At 43.7% G+C, this 20,911-nt stretch overlaps 1 long non-coding RNA gene and 1 other non-coding gene across 2 annotated transcripts in view; both read right to left on the reverse strand.

Moving 5' to 3' along the window:
• LOC123593159 overlaps positions 1-20,911 on the reverse strand; it is a 40,474-nt gene that overhangs the window by 6,766 nt on the left and 12,797 nt on the right. The window contains exons 4-8 of the long non-coding RNA XR_006710156.1: positions 18,810-18,950; positions 13,544-13,905; positions 10,152-12,086; positions 9,281-9,331; positions 6,729-6,859 (exon numbers count right to left, since the gene is read on the reverse strand). This is a non-coding gene — a long non-coding RNA (uncharacterized LOC123593159). The remainder of the gene's footprint in view (positions 1-6,728; positions 6,860-9,280; positions 9,332-10,151; positions 12,087-13,543; positions 13,906-18,809; positions 18,951-20,911) is intronic.
• LOC123593958 lies at positions 15,559-15,661 on the reverse strand. Its single transcript, XR_006710632.1, has one exon. It is a non-coding gene; the product is annotated as a U6 spliceosomal RNA (small nuclear RNA).

The following is a 20,911-nucleotide window of genomic DNA, read 5'->3' on the forward strand; positions in this document are numbered from 1 at the left end:
GCTCTACATCCTCTCCTCTCATTTACCCATTAAGATGGTATACAAGGGATGCCTGGATGGCTCAGTCCATGGAGCATGCAACTCTCAATCTCAGGGTTGTGAGTTCAAGCCCCATACTGGGCATGGAGCCTACTTTAAAAAAAAAAAAAAAAAAAAAAAAAAAAGAGGGAGAGAGAGAGAGATGGTATTTAATCACAAATTCTAAGACATCTTGGGGAATCATTAATTTTTCCAGGGATATCTCCCCTGTATGTATGAGGTATATATGTTAATAAACTTCTGCTTGCTTTTCTCTAGTTAATCTGTGCTTTATTACAGGAGTCTCAGCCAACTCAGAAGAATGGAGAAAATTATGAGGATAGGATTGCTGAGACATCCTACCCAGATGGAATCCTGGGAACACTGACAGAAGGGTAAGAGTTCTTATTAACATCAGCTCTCTTGGATCTCTGTAGTGCCCAGTTAAGAGAGGAAGGTAAAACTTCATGTTGTCCCTACTTTCCAAATTCAGATTAGCAGGAGGAAAACATTCATAAGAATGAATTCTTTGAACCATGACTCTTTTGAATTTGGTTTTTGGGGTACACTTTGGTTATTTATCCTTTTCCCTCCCAAGGACAGCTATTGCTGTTCTGTTTGTCTCCTTTAATGTCATGAGAACTCAGCTTGGGACACAGGTTGTTGGTTCTTGTGTATGTGCAAGTGAGTAGTTCTGGACCTAGAGAGGCGTGCATCTTTGTGCCCTCTTTAGGGATACCATTTGTCACAAAAGGCTTATTAGCTTTGGTTTTGAGCCACTTGATAAACATATGTTTGGTTTCAAAGAAAAAGGAAAAAAATTATTTAAAAAGGAAGTTTAATACTGCCAGAAATATTTACTGTTTGTTCCAGCTGATAATAAGATATTGAAAGGATTTTTTGAGAGCACTCTATGTCAGAAATTGGCCTAATTAGAAGCTGATATATATATATATATATTTAATGTTTTTTATTTATTTTTGAGACAGACAGAGACAGAGCATGAGCAGGGGAGGGGCAGAGAGAGAGGGCGACACAGAATCCAAAGCAGGCTCCAAGCTCTGAGCTGTCAGCACAGAGCCTGACACGGGGCTCGAACCCACAGACTGTGAGATCATGACCCGAGCTGAAGTCGGACGCTTAACCGACTGAGCCACCCAGGCACTCCTAGAAGCTGATATTCAGAGTCTGATAGGAGCTTCGGTTTTTTCTTTTTTTAAAGGTTTCTCTGTTCTTTGTTTTTCCTTGATCCTGTTCCTCCCATGGGGACTTCTCAGTCCACTAAAACTCTTTTCTCAAACCCCTGCTGACTACATGTTCCTTCCACCAACTCTGTCTACTTCCTTCATGGCATGATTTCGCTAAGGATAATTTGGAACCCCATTGGTTTCTTTGGGAAACTTAAAATCTCCCTAAACTGGCTCCTTTAAGACCTCTTACTTCCCATTTCTTCTGTTGCTTCTTCTTGATTTTGCCACTTTCAATCTTCCATTCAGTTTCCTTGAATTTTTTGATAGGTCCACCCTCAAACTCTAACCTCCTCTGTCCCTCTGTCCACCCTGCCCACTTCAGCCTTCAGCTCCCTATAATCCCTTCGACTTGAGGCCTCCTACCCTTCATCAGAGGCTGTCAAGGGACCCAGAAACCCCCACAAGCAACTACTTGAGGCTGAAAAGGAAAAGGGAGCTTTTGGAAATTTGGCAAGTGAAAAATCTTAAAAGTTGTCTCCACAAATATAAGTAAGAACTTGTAGCCATCTGAGTAGGCAACCTTAACTTTTTCATCTGCTAGAAACACAATTTGGGCCCAACTGTTGCTTTATAAACTAGCGAGTTTTGTATTCATATACCCAACATATGGCTAAAATTTTAATAAAAGCTCTAAGATCCCTATGTTTGTCTATATGTTTACATATGTCCATATATGTATGTTACTTTGGATGACACTGGTCAGAATAAATTGTAAAAGAGCTCTATGTAATTGGCTTAAAGAAAAGCAAGTGCTTATATAAATTAAGCATTCAGAGCAGTATAGAAACTAACCTAAATGTTTTTCAAGTTCATGTGACTTGAGTACTCTTTGATAAACAAGAATATTGTTGGTTTAGTGAAAACAAAAACAAAAACAAAACAAAACAGCACGGCAAGTCTTCAGAGCTGTCAGCATTAAAAATAATGCAGAGGGGCACCTGGGTGGCTCAGTCAGTTAAGTGACTGACTTCGGCTCAGGTCATGATCTCACAGTTCGTGGGTTCATGCCCCGCGTCAGGCTCTGTGCTGACAGCTTAGAGCCTGGAACCTGCTTCAGATTCTGTGTCTCCCTCTCTCTCTGCCCCTCCCCCACTCACGCTCGGTCTCACTCTGTCCCTCAAAAATAAATATTGAGAAAAAAATTTTTTTTAAAAAGGGGGGGGCGCCTGGGTGGCTCAGTTGGTTAAGCGACCAACTGAGGCTCAGATCATGATCTCGCAGTTTGTGAGTTCTGGCCCTGTGTCAGACTCTGTGCCGAAAGCTCAGAACCGGGAACCTGCTTCAGATTCTGTCTCCCTGTCTCTCTGCCCCTCCCCGACTCATGCTCTGTCTCTCTCTGTCTCTCAAAACTAAATAAACGTTGAAAAAAATTAAAAAAAAATAATGCAGACATACAGCTTTTATTCTAGCTGAGTGTACTAGTCAAACATTTGTCAGGAAGAATAGTAACTTAAAGTGATGCCCACCTTTGTCTAATGTCTAACGAAATTTTCATGACTGATCTAAATATAATTGTTAAGAACAAGTGAATAATCTAAATGTAGGTGGGATAAAAGTTTATAAATGATCTTTTCAACAATGATTATATATTATAAAATATATCTGCTTAAAAATCATTTCCAAAATCTTATCATTTCCAAAATACTTTTGGTAACTTGAAATCTTAAAGTTATACTATGTTAAATTACATGACAGGTATTCATTGAATACCTAGATCATTTCCAATTAAGATAATGTACTGAAAACATTAATTGCTACACATACGTCTAAGTTTACCTACTTTTGTCCTCTTCTTAGAGAGGAACAAAAGCTAATTTGACATCTATAGAATATTGATGTGACAATTCACAGTTGATTACTTCTTAATGTTCACTAGAAATCAGGGTTTCTAAGAGTTCAGAATCCTAATTAATGTATTTGATTAAAACTAATAGAAAAAAAAGCTCTATATGCAAAATATATAAGAAAAGTAGGGTTATTTTTGGTAAGAAAAGATATGAATTATAGAGACACATTTTTGTTAAGGGAGAAGAGAATAATTGTGTCCTAAAATAGAATAACTGGTTGTTCCAGAATGGAAAAGAGAAGAATAAAGGACAAAAGCTAAATAGGTGGAGAAAGTTGGAGAAAGAGAGAGTGAGATCAGGACAGACAGAGAATCTTATCTCTTGTGGTCAAACTGGTCAAAACTGAATGAATTTGTTAAAAGGGTTTTAGAGGGGAAAAAAAGGGGGGGGTTAGAAATAAGCTTTAGTATCAAGAGTATACTTATGAAGGGACACCTCGGTGGCTCAGTCAATTAAGCATCTGACTTCGGCTCAGGTCATGATTTCAAAGCTCGGCTTGTGAGTTCGAGCCCCACATTGGGCTATCTTCTGTCAGTACAGAGCCTGCTTCAGATCCTCTGTCCCCCTCTTTCTCTGCTCCCCCCCCCCCACTCATGCTCGCATGTTCTCTGTCTCTCAAAAATAAATAAACATAAAAAAAAAAAAAAAGAGTGCACCTATATAAAACTAAAATTTAATTTTCTTTCACCTGTTAAAAGGAAAAAGTTCTCTTGGGTATTGGTGTACTCTTTCTTGAAAATAAATTGAAATATAATTGACATATAACATTATGTTAGTTTCAGATGTGCAACAGTGTGACCAAACTGAACTGACCTAAGAGATTGGTTCAGTGAAATCTACCAGCTCGGGTTCTAGATTGTGAAATTTCTTGAAGAATTTTCAAAGGTAGGGAATGAATGGTAAAAGAATGTGCCATGCCAAAATATGATTACAGGATTTCGGGACATGCTACTCCAAAATATGCTGCTTTGGTATAATGGTTGTTTTGAGCTGTAGGACACTTGAAAAATAGCCAGTGCAGGGAGATTGTTCTCTGAATTTCCCTTATCTGTCTAAAGACAGATCCCCGAAAAGGAATTCAACTGTCATAAATCCCCTCCCCAGGAATTTCATAAACCAGGGAAGACTGAGAAGTTACTTGGTCCTAGGGTATCCTCTGCTAGGAGGAGACTTTAGAAGTTAACACCATGCTCAGACAAACTTTGTACAAAACATCGTATCTCCCATCCGTCTTTCCTAAAATTCATGCCCTCTCCCAGGGGCGCCAGGGTGGCTCAGTCAGTTAAGCAACCAACTCTTGATCTCAGCTCAGGTCTTGACCTCACGGTTGTGAGTTCGGGCCCCAAGTTGGGCATATACCTACTTTAAAAAACAAAACAAAACAAAACAAAAACATGGCCTCTCCCCTAGGAGGACTGCATCCCCTTCCCTTCCTTGTCCCAATTAAAATGGCATTTACTCCTGAATTCTAAGCCATCTCAGGGGCTTACTTATTTTCCCCTGGGTATCTCCTATGTATATATGAGGTATACATGTTAATAAAGTTCTGTTTGTTTTTCTCTTGTTAATCTGTCTTTTTTGTTTGTTTGTTTGTTTGTTTGCTTGTTTTTTAACTAGGTTCTACACCAAATGTGAGGCTTCAACTCACAACCCTGAGATTGAGTCCTATGCTCTACCAACTGAGCCAGCCAGGCACCCCTAACCTGTCTTTCATTACAGGTTTCTCAGCCAAGAATGCAGAAGGGTAGAGGGGAAATTGTTTTTCCTCCCTGGAAGGTTTACAAATTTTAATTCTCTCTCTCCCACTTACCTCATTCACTCCTATCTATCAATTAATCAGTTAGTTCTCTACCCTGGATGCCAGGGATTAAGAACTGAATGAGAGACACCAAAGGTGGGGGCAAGGGTGGACAGATATATTTTTAAAAATTAAAAGAAAGAGAGAAAGAAAGAAAGAAAGAAAGAAAGAATTACCACAAAGTGTGATAAATTCTATAAGAAAGACAAGTTTAGGGGCTATGAGAGCTCAACAGAGTGGTACATCACTCGGATGATGAAGGAGATGGGGTAAGAAGATGGTACCTACACTGTCTCTTTATGGACGAATAATTGTTACTTAGTCAATTAGTCAAGAGGAAGGATGAGGAGGCGGCAGATTGGATAAAAGAGGAAAAGAAGGAGTCAAGAATGACATCCAGATTGCTTAATAAAGCCAATTAGATCTTCAAAACAAAACAAGGAATGACACCCAGGTAGCTTGGGTGATGAGCAAATATGGTGCCAGTTGCTAAGACAGATAAGACCAGAAAAGGGACAGATATAAAAGAAAACAACTGATTAGGTCTTGGACATGCTGAGTCAGGTGCTTGTAGATATACAGGGAAAAATGACCAACACAGCACTTCCAAAGCATGTTCTAGGAACCCAAGTTCCAGGAGATATTAATATTCCAAGAAAAAGGGTAAGGGGGGTGGGTAGAGTCTGTTGAAGGTTGTATTAGTCCAGATTCCCCGGGAAACAGAGCCAGAGGCAAGAATTATATGCTGATGCCTTTTATGAAGGTGCAAACCCAAAGCCTCAAGAGTGAGCCATGCAAAAGGGAAGTGAGGCAGGGAGGGATGGGAAACAGTGCAAAATGCAGGGAAGAGCAGCTGGTGGGCCACAGAACTACACAGTTGGCTACAGTAGCAGCAGTAAAGAAAAGCAAAAGGCTGGAAGTCCACCACTCAGGCAGTGTAACAGAGACTGAGAAAACAGATTGTATCTAATACAGACTTCAAATAAGTTTAAGAAGTACTGGATATTACATGCCCCCTCTTGGAAATTTGCAACGCATTTTAACACATTAACAGTTCTAGAAGTAACTCAGCAAGGAAATAAATTTCATTTTATTTAACACAGTATTTCCCAAACTTACTTGACCACAGAAGCTTTCTTTCATGTGCTGCTCATCTATAGAACTCAGTTCTGGTCTGCTGTGGATACCAGAATCTGGAGCAAAGGAGAGAGTACAGATTGGATAGGGAGTTGAGAAGCATATAGGTAGTGACTGAAGCCCAGAGGATGGAGGAGATCATCCAGGAAGAGTTTGGAGAATGATCCTAAGCGAGAGCCCTGGGATACACCAATATTAAGGGATAGCACAGGAAGAAGATCTCTCAAGAACAAAGGAAGAGACAGCCACAGAATTTGGATACTCAGAAAACATATTTAGATATTAAAGCAGAAAGGAATTTATAACTGAGTATAGGTGAACAGAGGACACCCTAGGACCAAGCTACTCAAAAATCTATTCTAACCATCAGACATTATCCAGGAGCTTGTTAGAAACGCAAGATCTGAGATCTCACTCCAGATCTATCCTTTACTGTATCCTCTGGTCATTCACATGAACATTAAAGTGTAAGAAGCTCTGGCTTATAGCAATGCTGGAATGGGTGGAGGTGTAGACTAAATGGAGCTTCCAGAGATACCTGTAGACCCTCAGAATCAATTTGCCTCTGCCCTCATGATCAGGAAAGAAGCCACCAAACTAGTGCTACAGGAAGCTCCTGAACTAGGAAGGTGGTGATCGTGAAACAAGCTGGCCTCCTTCCACACCAGCAAAACTTACCTGTTGCCTCTCCCCCTCTTAGTTCCAGGATCCAGTCTCATGTAAGTTCATTTAATTGGCAGTTTCTAAACCACATTTGGAATGCCAGTTGCAAGGAATTCTAGGAAGCAGAGCTTCCCGGCTCTAATGTACTAGAAGGAAGTGGAAAGGGATGTTGTATGAGTATGACAGGAGCTGATAGCTGTCCCCCAATATCTCTATTCTACCCTTCATCCATGGTAATAGGATCTTCAGGTTGGCACATGACTGTCCGGAATAAGGATGTCTTCCAGCCTCTCTGCAGATAGATATGACCATGTGACCAAGTTTGGACTAATAATGTAATGGAAATGTCACAAAGCAGCTCCCAGGAATCTTTGAGAGACAGCAGGAGCATACCCTTTACACTCTTCATCCCTCCCTCTAACATGCTGCTTGGAGCATGAGATGCTACCATCTTGGACTACGAGGTTGAGGGCTATATGCTGGGGTTGGCAGAGCACAGCTATGAAGAGCCAGAGTTCCTGAGAACTTCCTAAGTCAGAGCGACCATTCCTGCTCTGACGACTTACCTCTGTATACGTGAAAGACTAATCAACCACTGTTATTTTGGAATGCCCCCACAAGAACCTAATCCTAGCCAATACAGATGTCAAAGGCACTGATTCTTAACATTGGCAGTTCATTGATTCCTTTCAGAATGCAATGCCCTGGACCATCCTCCCTAAAAAAAATACACTTTTGTATAACTCTTTGTATAACAATTTCAAGGACTGCTGTCCTTGAAAATGTTGTTTTTACCTGAAGACAATCTAAGGACTCATGAACCCTTTGCTAAGAACCCCTAGAGTTGAGATTTTCAAGATGAAAAGATTATAACCAATAGGCAAAGGGCTCAGAGTAAAAGTAAGAACTGAAAAAATGGTCCCTGGATTTGGTCCAGACTGTTGATGCCATTAGTTGGAGGAGTTTCAGTGGGGTAGGGTAGAGTGGGGGCAGAAACTAGACTGCAGAGTTCTGGGAGAATGATAATCAAGAAAATGGAGGCAACAAGTATTGTTAACCATTTGGAATCAACCAGTAGCCTGGCCCCAAAGATGGTGGTGGCTGGGAGACAATGGAGGTCATGGGCTCCCGAGAGGATTTTCCTGGCTTTCTTCTGCTTCTAGGACCAGACCAGCCAGAGTGAGGGTGATTTGGAATATCCGACACCATTCCATGTTGCACCCCATTTATCCTTCACGGCGTTGGAAATGCTGGCCCTGTCTCAGAAAGGAGGGGAAACTGGGATCCTGGGAACAGAAAACATTCCTGAGGGAATGAAGGCTAGAGGATGATTTTGGCTCAGCCAGAATAGATGTTATCAAGTCCTTCCCCTTCAGACAGTCCACACTAGGATACCTCTGGGCATCCTTCAATGAGAAGATTGTCCCCTCTGTCCCCTCTCTTCCCACCTATGGTGTTGCTGCTATAGCTGGACCCCAGACGTAAAACCAGTACATCCAATAGCCTTGGCATACCTGTGGAGTTAACATCAAAGCAGACCACAGCTTATCCTCTGGAGAGAAGGGACCACATCGTGGGTCCTGGTTTCTTTTCTTACCCGGAAGCTCTTTCATGCTTTTCTGCAACCAGGACTCAGACTGGCATTCCTGATGTGCCTCCATGATTTTCTCCCCTCATACCTGTCAACCCTGCTCTGAGATCCCAGGCTTTTCCTGGTCCTGCACCCGGAGCTGTTTCTCTGCACTACCCCCTGAGTACGTTTGTCACTTAGTCCTGTCTCTCCTTAACATCATCCTTTCAAATGATAGAACCACTTTCCCAATCAAAGATTTACCGTGCAAGGGTCCTCCCCAGATATTCTTGGTGGTGAAAGTGGACAAAATCTAGTCACATGTGGGAAACTGGAGACAGAAATGGCTCAGATTTCTTACTTCAGAGCCCCAAGGCACAGCACTGGCAGAGGGAGCCTATCAAAGAGGCTCCGCTCTGAGTGGCCTACCTTTTGTAGAGACACAATGTGCTCATTTATATCTGCTACCTTGGGATAAAATGAGGGTCTCCGCTGGGGACTTACACTTCCCAGTTAGCCAAGGGGGAGCCAGGAGTCCCTCACAGGCCTCAAGTACCCAGGGAATGAGCAAGGGTCCCAGGTCAGAGTCAGAGCAGGGTTTGCTCTCACCTCTGTGGCTCCCACTTCCCAGGACAAGTTCCAGCAGCTCTGGAACATGGCTCCCTCCAGAGAAGAGACTAGGCTTACAAAGTGGAAATTGTCCAATAAAATGTGTAAACATCCCACCTGTACCCCTCCCACTTCCCACCCCCTGGGGCCCCATGGCTTGAAAACAAAGCTTAGCCCCTGAAAGCTTTTATGTAGATAAGAGCTGAGCCAAGCAGCTTGGTTCCTTTGGGCAGCCTCTTCCTCCTTCCCTGACTAGCATTTCCTGGGTGAGAAGGAAGAACTCAGTGAAAGGAGTAAGCTTCCCCAGAATTTTAGCAAGGTACTTAGAAAGAAATATGGGCTCTGGCCTCTGAAAAGCCTGGATCCCGATCCAATCCCTGCCACTTACCTGCTGTGTGACTTTCCCTTAACTTTTCTGAGCTTCCACTTATTTTCTCAACTGTAAAATAAGGATTAGAATTCCTCTTATATAAGGTTGTAAGAATCCAATGAAATACTATATGTGTAGTTCCTGGCTTTTTTTTAATTGGTACGAACCTGTTTGGAGATAGAGCCTCTAAATAACTTTCCTTTTCTCTCTGCTCTCAGCTTGCCTTCCTCCCCTCTCATCATTTCTCTCCCCAGCACCTGGAAAGCTCTCCTAGGTCCCTATTATTCAAAGGTCCAGGGCAAAGCAGCCTCACCTATGAGAGCTTGTTAGAAATGCAGACTCTCAGCTGCCCCAGACCCTCTGAGTCTGAATCTGCATTTGAATAAGATAGCTAAATTTTTCTCTGTGCATATTACAGTTTGAGAAGCACTTGCCCTGGGTCACGCCTTGCTTCTTTTCCATACCAAATAGCACTGGATTTCAACAATTCACACCAATTAACAGCAGTAGTTTCCTCCAGCAAATTGCATACCACATACTAAAACTTCTCCATTGGACACTTGAGTAACAACAAATCATAATATTAATAAAATGATGGTAGCAAAATTTAATATGTACGGAATGCTTTGGTATTTACACTACCCTTTCATACCCGCATAATCTCATCTGATTCAAGAATATGAGATAGTTATCTTCAATCAGAGGGTGTTTGAGTGAGTGAATGAATACATGATTGAATGAATGACTTGGGACTATTTAGAGAAAAGAAACTGAGTTATGAGAGGGCCTTTAGGGTTTCATCAATGAGGAATTTTGTTCAGCCGCTAGTAAGAGCAATTCAAAACAACAGTTTGGGCCTAAATGAGATTGGGGATTATTTTCCTCTTACATGATAAACTGTCTCCAGGCAGGCCAGGCTGGTGTGGGGACTCTACAAGTTTCAAAAACTGGAATTCTGCCTTCTGCTCTGTCATTCTTAGCACACGACTTCAACTCGGAGATGAAAATGACTGCTGGAGCTCCATCCATCAAGTCCTGGTCCCAGGGACAAATAAGCAAGAACAGGGGGAAAGGACAAAGAGGTGCTTGCTAGCTAAGTTAACCCCTTTAAACAGCTTTCTAAAAACCTTATCCAATCACTTCCAGTGACCTCTCCTTAGCCATCCCCCTCTACAAGTAAGGTTGGGAAATGTGGTTTTATTAGCCAGCCACTTTGCTGCCCCTAACATAGTAGTAAAGAAGGTGAGGAGAGCGGCTATTAGGATGAAATCTAGCTTTCTCTACCAAAATGGGAATCAATGAGAGGGGGCATTTTGTGTTTCTCCCTTTGTAATCGCTCAATAAGGAATAGAAGAATCTGGAAAAGACAAGGCGGTTGCTTCTGGGCAAAAGGAAAGAGTTTTCTTACCAGTGTATTAGCAGAGGGCCCAAAGTAGGGGTAGATGAGAAACCAGGACGCTTAACTGAAATGTTGCTTTCTTTGTAGAGGATGCTGGCTTCATGGTAGATTATTCATGCTCTTCTTCCAGACCGGGATGCTCTCCCTCCTTTACATCGTAATTCCTAACTCGTTCCAGTCAACTCCTGCGCATTCCTTTAGTTCTCACCTTGTACGCTCTCATAATCTTGTTGTATGCTCTCAGAAACCCGGAGTTTACCTGTATAGTATGTGTTCCAGGTCTGCCCTGCCCTAACCTGTTTTCCCACCTCCAAGTATAAGGTCCCTGAGGGTAGATACTATGTCTATACTATTGATCATTGGATTTCCAGCACCTTCATGGTAACCAAGCATGGAGGTGGCACAAGAAGGATGCACTTGAATGAATGAATGTATCTGGTAAGAAAGTTCACATTATTCCTTAGCTTTTTTGGATTATAAATAACAAAAATTTGCATTATCAAGAAGGGGAAACTTAATTATAACGATACAGGGGCATGCCACAGAGACAAAGGACTGACCCCAGGAATGAAATACTATATGCCATGGAGCAGAATCAGAAACTCAGATGCCACTGGGAATCTCCTCATCTTTCATTCTCTCATTAGATCAGTTTCTCCTGCTTGTTACTTTCACACAGGGGAGAAAATATGGCTGTCAAAAGAACTTAAGACTTACATGTTATTGGACCCATCAGCTAGAGAGAAGTTAACATAGCTCTTCTTCTCTCATCTCTATCCCTGGTTGGAAAAACCAGAAATATTATTGTTCTGGTATGGGTTAAGTGCCTGACCCTGGACCAATCAAGTGACCAGGGACTAGGGTCATATTGTAGAAACATGGCATTTCCCACTGCAACCTTGTAGTTTGGGTATGGGAGAGTTGATTCCTGAAAGAGAGGTTTTGGGAAGACCAAACAGTAGATGTCCATTGGAGCGAGCATTGGCTCCCCACACACCAGCCCCAGTTCCTCAGCCACAACTCCAGCATCTCCTTGGATTAATGCCTGGATCTCTGAGGCCTCGGTAGGTCTTCATGGCCATTGTGAGAGTTCTCTGGTAGATTCTAGCATCTGGCTTCCAAAACTTTATTCATTCCCCAAAACCCCTCTTCCCCAACAATACCAATGTGCAGACATACCACTGAAACTTGAACTTCACAGAGAAGGCCTCCTCAATGACCAGGAGAATCTGCTGGGCTTTCCTGGCTGCAGAAGGTGGAAAGTGGAGTCTGGAGATCTGTTGGGCAAAGTCAGATAGGAGATGGGAGCAGCTCTCTCCAGGATTTCTTCCAACCAGCACTCTACTTCTCCTCTTACATCTGGCTATCGTTCAGCTATGAGGGATGAGCTTCCAAAACCATCTGACAAATGAAGAAACTGAGGCCCTAAAAAGGGACAGGATATGAACGTGGTCATTTGGCAGATCAATAGCAAAGATAACACTTGAATTTAAGTCTCTCTTCTTTATGCTTTTAATAGAAGGACTGGAAGAGCTTTACAACACTTCTGCAGAGACAATGCTATGCTCACTAGATGTAGATTACATTTCCCAGGCCCCTTGGCATCTAGATATGGACCATATGACTGAGTTCAGCCAATAGGAGGAAGGTAGAAGAAAAGCATGCCATTTCCACATTTGCCCATAAAATATCCCAGGTAATGTTCCACACCCTCTCTCCTATCTCTATAAGGCTGGAAACAAAAGGCTCTGAGATGGGAGCTTCCTCATGGAAGAAGGCCAAATCTCTGATTTCACTGCCTGGAGAAGAGCTGCCCAGGAGTCACCCTACCACGAAGATCTGAATTGGAGTTTACAGGTGCAATAAATAAATCCTTACTGTGTGAAGTCACTGAGATTTTGAACTTGTATATTGTTATATGTAGCATACCATTCCCAGACTGGCACATCTTTGATGGAACCCCTCCTTATTATGAGTTACATTTGACCTCTTCCAGCACTGTCTCTGCCCTTTGACCCTGACAAAGACCCAAAATACAAAGGGGGCAGTACAGCTTTGTGACTAGGAACACAGGCCTTAAATCCAGTCATATCTGAGTCTGAAACCCCCACACCTCCACCCCAAAGACCCAAGCAGGTTTCTTTGTCTCTTTGAGCCTATTTCCACATGTGTAAAGTAGAGACAGTTTCTAGTTAAAATGTGGTTGTAGGGTTTAAAAAAATATTATATAACCAGTGGTTCTCCATCGAATGATGTCACTCTGGGAGGGAGAGAGGGAGGGAGTTGGGAGGGAGGAGGGAGCTGGAAATTGTAAGGTCATGTTTGGTTGTAACAATGACTGTGGAACCCTTCTAACTAAAGATGCTAGATGTGCTGTGATGCTTAGGACACTCCTCCACAGTAACAAGCTGTTACTCGTCCGCCAAGCTTTCATATGGTCCGTTGGACATTCATTTATCTGACGTTACAATAATGTAAGCCTAGAACTAAACGCTGTTTTACAAAGAACCACAAAGTATTTTTGCATGGTTTTAATGTCAGTTGAGTGTTCCAGGAATGTGTTTGCCTTGTGTCACTGTCAGCACTTTGACAGGAATCAGCACCCTCACGGGAGGATAATTCAGGGAGGGGTTAATTTGCAAAATGACGAATTGCAAAGGTGTGGACAGGTGTGGGGAAGCCAGACAGGACAGGGCGGGCACCCAGGTCCAGCAGCAGCACAGCTGTCACCACCGCTATATATCCAAGGGGGAGGCGGGGGGCGGGGCGAGATTACTGGAACCTGACAGGGAAGAAGTGTTGCTGACAGTATTAGATTCCCAGGCTGCCACAACAAATCACCACGACCTTGGTGGCTCAAAGCAACAAAAATTTATTCTTACCATTCTCAAGGTCAAAAGTCTGAAATCAAGGCAACATCAAGGCCACAGTGCCTCCGAAGACCCCACAGGAGAATCCTTCCTGGCCTCTTCCAGCTTCTGGGAGCCCCCAGTGTTCCTTGATTGTCTGCATCACTTCGGTCTCTGCTTCCAACTTTACATGGCCATCTCTTCTCTGTGTCTTCTCTTCTGTGTCTTCTGAAGACACTTGTCTTTGAATTTAGGGTCCATCCAGATGATCTAGGGCAATCACATCTCAAGAGCCTTAATTACATCTGCACAGATCCTCTCTCCAAATAAGGTTACATGCACAGGTTCCAGAAGTTAGAACGTGGACATTGGCGAGGCCACTTTTAGGCAACAGGCTTGAGCAATGGAAAAAGGTAAGGTAAAAGGGCCCACAGTGACCACCGGGCTGAAAGCAAACAGGCCCAGTAGGCGACCGACTTCAAAACATCCAGGGGCCCTAGCTGACCAATGGGCTACTTACTACTTACACACAGGCACAGGTATCAAAAGGGGACAATTCTGTATGTTTGCATACCTCCTCACCTTCCCCCTTAACTACAGCCCCGTACCACAGCCTCTTTGCTGTCCTGCCTGCTGCTTCCCTTGAAACTTATTCAATAGACTTCTTTCTCCTTTGTTCTGCCTTCGGTGAATTCTTTCACGGCCTGTGCTGCTGGCCTCCACCATATCAGGTTGCCCCACAAACAGCTTTTGGGGGCCCTCATTCAACCCTCTGTAGCCACCCTGAGAACAACAGTGACTTTAAGATGGAAGTATAGATAGGAGGTAGGCAGAAAAATAAAAACCCCAATCTCCTTCCCCTCCCTCATTCCATCTCCTGTCTTTCATTGGCCAAACCCAACAGGAAATCAGAGGCCAAGAGTGTGGTGGTTGTGTCAGGCTCCCAGGGCCAACAGCAGGATAGAGAAGTGGGGGAGAATGGATCTGGAGGGGCATACAAAAGACAGGGGAGCACTGTGTCAATCAAGGGAAGACTGGATTCTGTTTTATTTGGAACTTTAGCAGGGAAGTTCACCATTGCAGAAATCATGATTGAATGGCAACGGTGCTGGTGGTTGCTGTTGGAGCCAATAATGTAACATAGGTGTAACAGCCTGCGTTTGTAGTTGTTGCCCATTTACAGGGGATGGCTGCTTCATTATATCTGCCAGCGGGGTCTGTCCAAGCATTTCCATATTGAACGTTTCACAAACTATTTTTAATGTTTATTTATTTTTGAGAGAGAGAGCACAAGTGGAAGAGGAGCAGAGAGAGAGGAGAACAGAGGATCTGAAGCCGGTTCTGTGCTGACAGCAGCAAGCCCAATGTGGGGCTCGCCCTCGCGAACTGGGAGATCATGACATGAGTCAGTCAGATACCTAACTGACTAAGCCACCCAGGTGCCCCTCACAAATCTTTTTTTAAGTCTGTTTATTTGTTTATAATGTTTATTTCTTTTTTTATTTAAAAAAAATTTTTTAAAGGTTTATTCATTTTTCAGAGACAGAGTGTGAGTGGGGGAGGGGCAGAGAGAGAGGGAGACACAGAATCTGAAACAGGCTCCAGGCTCTGAGCTGTCAGTACAGAGCCCGACTCGGGACCTGAACTCAAGGACGGCGAGATCATGACCTGAGCTGAAGTTAGACGCTTAACTGACTGAGCCACCCAGGCACCCCATATAATGTTTATTTCTTTATTTTGGGAGAGAGGGGCAGGGAGGGAGGGGCAAAGAGAGAGAGAGAGAGAGACAGAGAAAGAGAGAGAGAATCCCAAGCAGGCTCTGCACTGTCAGTGCAGATCCTGACATAGGGCTGGAACTCACACACGGTGAGATCATGACCTGAGCTGAAATCAAGAGTCGGACGCTTAACCGACTGAGCCACCCAGGAGCTCCAAAAGTTTATTTATTTTGAGAAGGAGAAGGCTGAGAGAGAGAGAAAGAGAGAGACAGAGAGAGACAGAGAGACAGAGACACAGAGACAGAGAGAGGGAGAGAGGGAACCCTAAGCAGGCTATGTGCTATCATCACAAATTTGCATGTTGTCCTTGCACAGGGGCCATGCTAATCTTGTCTGTATTGTTCCAATTTTAGTATATGTGCTGCCCAAGCAAGCAAAAAATATATATTCTTGTATTCTAAACACCTTTTATCTCCACCTTTAAATTATGAGGCATTTTTTAGTTTAATATTATGAAACTGTGATGCAGGTTGGCTATATTATCTATGAATGCTAAAAATGGCATTGAAAAATATTATTGGGTTGCATAAAGTTGAGAGTTACAAGGTGTAGGTGACTCATAGTGCCAACACACTAAGAGCTGGATACATAGGACGTATTGTCGTTAGGGCTGTTATCACACTTCATCACTTCCAAGCACAATTGGATTGAGGACCCTGGAGACCAGGCCTGCTGTGAGTCACTAGGGGAGGAGAGGGCCTAGAGCCAGTTCCCCTGGAGGTGGTATGACGCAAGCCTGGGTCCCGAGAAGCCCAGGCTCTGACACTACTGTTCCCTCCCCCACAGCAAGATGTCTCCAGAGGAAGAGACTCTCTTGAGCCCTGGAACCCCCAGATAAGCTCCTAGAGCACACCAGCATCCCAGGCTTTCCCACAAAGCCAGGAGCGGTGAGGGAGGCAGCCAGGCCAGGCTCCAAAGCTGCAAACCAGACATGCCCCGCCTGGCCAAGCTTACGTCAGTGGGCTGGCCAGGTGGGGGAGGGGTGGAGTTGGCCCCGGAGCCAGGCGGTCTCACCCCCAGGGGAAGGGAGGAGTTGAGAGCAGAGGGAGGAGGGGAAGGAGGGAAGGAAGAGAAAGGCGGGAAGAGGTGGGAAGTGAGTTCAGGGAAGTCTGACTCAGGCCAGTCTTGACAGCTGTAGGAAGGGGAGGGAGATGGGGAATGTGTTACCTCCTCGCTCCAAACTGGGCTTTCAAGACCCCTGCCTACATCGCCATCCTCATCTCATGCCATCCCCAGCCATGCAGAACTACTTATAGGTCTCTTCAAAGGCCTATAAGGGCTAATCCACGTCTTTGGTTATACACCAGGCTAATCCACCTGAATTGCCTTTTCCTGGCTCATCTAGCTCAAGGCTTGCTTGAAAACATCACTTTCTCCATGAAGTATTCCCCAATCCAGACACAATTACTCTGGTCTCTGCACTGAAATCTATAGATGTCTAAAGTAGACTAGAATTGTCATTTATTAATTTAGTACAACGTTCATAAGCTTTAGTGTGCATCAAAATCACCCACGAAGATTTTTAAAAAGTGGATTGCTGATTGCAGAGTTTCTGATTCTAATTCTGGTCTGGGGTGATGTGGGAGGAGGTAATTGAGAAGACACGACTGCTGGTTGACCCTCAAGGAGGTCCTGGGCAGCAGGAGGCTCATCACCCCCTCCCCTGTCCTTGGAATGTATGCTCTGCCTACTGTTCCCACAGCGGGAGCTGTTCCTAGGATGAAGTTTTGAAAGAGTAAGGTGTTGAGATCACCTGGACTGAAGACAAGGCTGAACCCAGGTTATGCCTCTGTATGAACTTTTAAGATTAGGTGGGTGGGTGCAGACATGTATTTCTCTTGTGGCCCTAAAAGCCAAGCCTCCTAAGTAAGTTCCCTTGCTTATTAAACCTGCCTCCAAACAATCTGGAGTGATCTGCTTGTTTCTTTGGCCTCTCTGCCCTCTGTGTATGGGGCCAGTTTATGAACCAACAGGTGGGGTCAAGAATTTTCATTTCCAGGGGTACCTGAGTGGCTCAATCTGCTAAGTGACCAACTTTGGCTCAGGTCACAATCTCACAGTTTCTGGGTTCGAGCCCCACATCGGGCTCTGTGCTGACAGCTCAGAGCCTGGAGCCTGCTTCAGATTCTGTGTCTCCCTCTCTCTCTGCCCCTCCCCAACTTGTGCTCTGTCTCTCTCTCTCTCAAGAATAAATAAACATTAAAAAAATTTTTTTAAGAATTTTCATTTCCAGTAAGTGATGCTGCTGGTCCAAGGATCATACTTTGATAACCACTGGTTTGGTACAAGAAATGATGCTTCGTGGGCATGATCAGCACTTATTTATTAATTCATTCAGTGAATGTCTACTGCAGGCTTGCTGTATGCCATACATAGACCACTTGTTGCATAGTCAATAATAACCAAAGTAGAGGTAGAACCTACCTACCCCCATGGAGCTTCTGATATTTAGCAAAGCAACATACTGTTAACTATACACTAACAAGTTGTGATAAATGCTCCAAAGGAAAAGATAAAGAATATTATAAAAAATAATAATAACAAGAACCTGTTTCAGACTGGGTGGTCAGGTAAGGCCTTTTGGGTGACAGAGACATTTATACAGGCATCCTTTAGACCAACTCCTACAGGATACACTTACTGCTCTGTATGGTTATCTATTCGTAAATTGTTCAGCTAACCGCTAGACTGTGTGCACCTTGAAAGCTAGAATCTTGTGTTATTAATATTTGGGCCTTCAGCATGCAACAGAGAATAGAGCCTTGGTAAATAGTGGAAAAATGGATGGAAAGATGGAAGGATCACTGGAAGGATGAATAAATGGACAAATAAAATGTCAGATGTATGTATATATGCATACATCGATGGATGGATGGATGGATGGAGGGATGATGAATGAATGGGTGACTGTCCCTGGCAGCAACATGGAGCACCAGAATTCCTGGTGGTATCAGTAAAACAGGAGTGGAAACTAACAGAAATTTAGCTGGTTCCTTTGCTGTTTTTCCAAACTCTGTCTATCATTTAAGGTGACCACCAATGGCCCCTCTTCCCCAAAGCTCCCTTGATTACCATTGTTAAGCCCCACTCCCCACATGAAGGAGTTACTGTCACCTCTTGCATTCCCACACATGCCACACTGACTTCAACACACACAACTGCCTAACACTTGCCATCTGCTCACCACCTGCATGCAGTTTCTCAGGGCAAGCCATGTTCCCTGTGTCAGTTTTAGAAGCCAAAAGGAGAAGGAGAGGGAAAAAAAGAAAGTTTTTCTCTTACCGGAGCCAAAGAAGGCATAGAGCTCAGAGGGGGGTAAGGAGATTCTGGCTCTGATAACTTATCACATGACTTCAAAATAGCACTTTCAATGACACATTTCCTCTAGATATGTCTTAGGCTGCTAAGAGGAGCATAGTTTATTTAAAGACTCAATTTGAGTCAAATAAGGAGAAGAAAAAGACCCAGGGTCACTCTGGGGTATTTAAAAATGGGGAGTGAAAAGAAAACTATATACAGACCAGTTCTTTCCCTTTGAAGACTCTCCACCCAGGATTGAAACTCGATCTGCTTTGCAGGCTTCAGACTTCCATACGCTTGTTTCCATTCTCATCGAAGCTCTTGGCCACTCAAGCCCAATCCTACACCAAAGACATTTGAATCTAGAAGGGAATTTCCAAAGGAGTTAGAGGTAGGAGAAGCACTCCCTTCCATTCAAAAGAGGACAGAATGAAGAATCTGGGACATGAAATTCCCCAGAGATTGAAACACAATTCATCTCTATTGTGAAGGATCTCAACAGATGACTCTCAGAAGAGGGCAAGAGGACTAAATACCTTTTGTGCACATGAATAGCTAACATCAATATTAACTAAAGAAATGTAGAGAAAGCAAGATTTCATATGTATACGTGCATGCGCGCGCGCGCGCGCACACACACACACACACACACACACACACACACACACTTTAAACCATAATGTTCTGTGTGAGTCAGGATGTCCTGAAATGGTCCCAAGTGGAACTGTAATTGGTACATTTCTGAAATCATAGGGCAGTAGTTCTCAAGTGCAAATAAAATGCTTCCCCTCCCCCAAAAAGGAGAATGTGAATTAACATCAATTTATTTCCAATTCTGATCATCTAGCCTAATGGAACCATTTGAAATGTAAAAACAAAACAGCAGCAAAAAAGAACACAAATCACAGATACTAATCACAAAAACATTCATCTTTGTGTTATATTTAACAGTGAAAGACTGAAAAATGCCTGTTAAGTCCAGCAACTATAGGATGGTTGTTGGTTAGACATTTATAGAATATTATTTATCCATGCCTAATTATGTGTTCTGCAGAGTTCTTCCTTGGGGGATGTGCTGGCAGCAATAATTGTCTGGGGTGCAAGCTGCAGGTCCTTTAGGAGAACACCCTGGTTGAGTCTCTGAAGTCCAAAACCTGGTTCTCAGCTTCTCAAGATCAGAAACTGGCTTTTCTTAGTGCACCAGCTAAGAACAGAGTCTTGGTGACAAATTTTCACTGATACCACTCAAGGCTTCTATAGCCATCAAAGGTCAATCTATTAGATCACAGTAGATGACATGCCTTTCCAAACAGCAGAATATGTGTATCCACTGCCCAAAAATCTGTCCCTCAGCTGATATTGGGGTAAATGGTAAGAAAAATCAGATTTCTTGGTGAGCTGCATGTTTGAATAAAAGAAAATGTGTAGTTCTGAGGAGTATTTTCCAAGTAATGGTGAGGCTTGATGAAATGTCCCTGATCTATAGGACAGACAATTTCTCTAGTGACTCTTTCTTTAGTGCTCTTTTCCTGGGAGAGCAGAGGCTGCTTGGTGACCAGTTTGCTTTCCTGCACCTGCCTTTTCATGCTCACTGCTTCTCTTTATAGTAATGTGGTTCCTTCCATTCTTAGCACAGGTGACTGATAAATCCAGGGTGGCACCAGCTCAACCAATCAAAGTCCCTTCTCTGGGCATACAGACTTGTGATTGTGCTAATTATCAATCTGTTGCCTCTCAGATCCAAATTCAGTCTTCATTGTCTGCCCTGAAAAAATACAGTACACCATCTCAAAATGTTTTCTTTGCTAGGTGACTGATGTAAAGCTTTGTCAGTAGAGGGCATGGGAGAGACATTGTGGGAGGAATTTTCTTTTCCTGATTTGGGTGTGCTCTGTTCTGCAACACCGCCCCCCGCCCCCCCCCCCACATGCCCCCAGGGCACGTGGCACCTGACTCCTACAACATGGACAACTTCTCCAGTACCCAGCTCCTGCAATGCAAGTGACTTCTCTAGCATCAAGTTCCTGCAGGACAGATGGTTTCTTTAGCATCCAGCTCCAGCAGTTTAGGGTGGCCAGCACCCTCCAAAGGGTTCAGCTTATAGTTCAGCTAACAGGAGGCACTGGGAAGAGATCTGAGTGCAGGTAGAGACATGTCAGAGTGATTGCTCCCCTGGTTCCCTCTCAACCAGACCACAGGGAGGCAATAGCTGCGTTCCTTCACCTAAATTCCTGTTGGACTGTCTCTCCCTCACGGGTACAGTTTTGCTCCTTCAGGACTAGGGGTGGCAATAGGCAATGCCCTCCCACATCTCTAGTCCTGA

This window comes from Leopardus geoffroyi, chromosome D4 (assembly GCF_018350155.1).
Source record: "Leopardus geoffroyi isolate Oge1 chromosome D4, O.geoffroyi_Oge1_pat1.0, whole genome shotgun sequence".
Taxonomy (NCBI): domain Eukaryota; kingdom Metazoa; phylum Chordata; class Mammalia; order Carnivora; family Felidae; genus Leopardus; species Leopardus geoffroyi.